General features: G+C 45.0%; 1 non-coding gene across 1 annotated transcript; it reads right to left on the reverse strand.

Moving 5' to 3' along the window:
• Window positions 1-380: 380 nt before the first annotated feature.
• LOC119944203 lies at window positions 381-518 on the reverse strand. Its single transcript, XR_005455702.1, has one exon. It is a non-coding gene; the product is annotated as a small nucleolar RNA SNORA7 (small nucleolar RNA).
• Between the last annotated feature and the right edge of the window lie 226 nt (window positions 519-744).

Raw genomic sequence — 744 nt, forward strand, 5'->3', positions numbered from 1 at the left:
CCCCAGTGCTTAGTACAGTGCTTGGCACATAGTAAGCCCTTAACACCATTATTATAATTATTATTATTGTTATGCATTCATTCAATCGTATTTATTGAGCGCTTACTGTGTGCAGAGCACTGTACTAAGCGCTTGGGAAGTCCAAGTTGGCAACATCTGCTGTCTGCTGCCGACTGCTTATGCTGTCGAGCCGTCTTGAGCTCGTACACATGGACACATCTCTCCCACCTCCATTTGCAATTGTTCTGGTAGTGTATCCATAGAGTTTTCTTGGTAAAAATACGGAATCGGTTTACCATTGTCTTCTTCCACACAGTAAACTTGAGTCTTCACCCTCGATTCTCTCCCATTCCGCTGCTGCCCAGCATGGGTGAGGTTTGACTTGTAACAGATTGCCTTCCACTCGCTAGCCACTGCCCAAGCTAGGAATGGAATGGATATGCCTCTGCTTGACTCTTCCTCCCATAGCCGAGACTGGTAGAGTACTGGAAACTCTCCAGGTGTGACCCCGAGAGGGGAGTAATAATAATAGTAATGGCTTTATTTGTTAAGTTCTCATTAGGTGTCAATCACAGTACTAAGCTCTGGGGTAGGTACAAAGCAATCAGATTGAAACAGGACTCCCAGTCTAAGAGCCAGTCAATCCATCAATCGCATTTACTGAGCACTTACTGTGTTCAGAGCACTGCATTAAGTGCCTGGAATATTACAACAATAAACAGACACATTCCCTGCCCACAACGA

Source organism: Tachyglossus aculeatus, chromosome 22 (assembly GCF_015852505.1).
Source record: "Tachyglossus aculeatus isolate mTacAcu1 chromosome 22, mTacAcu1.pri, whole genome shotgun sequence".
Classification (NCBI taxonomy): Eukaryota; Metazoa; Chordata; class Mammalia; order Monotremata; family Tachyglossidae; genus Tachyglossus; species Tachyglossus aculeatus.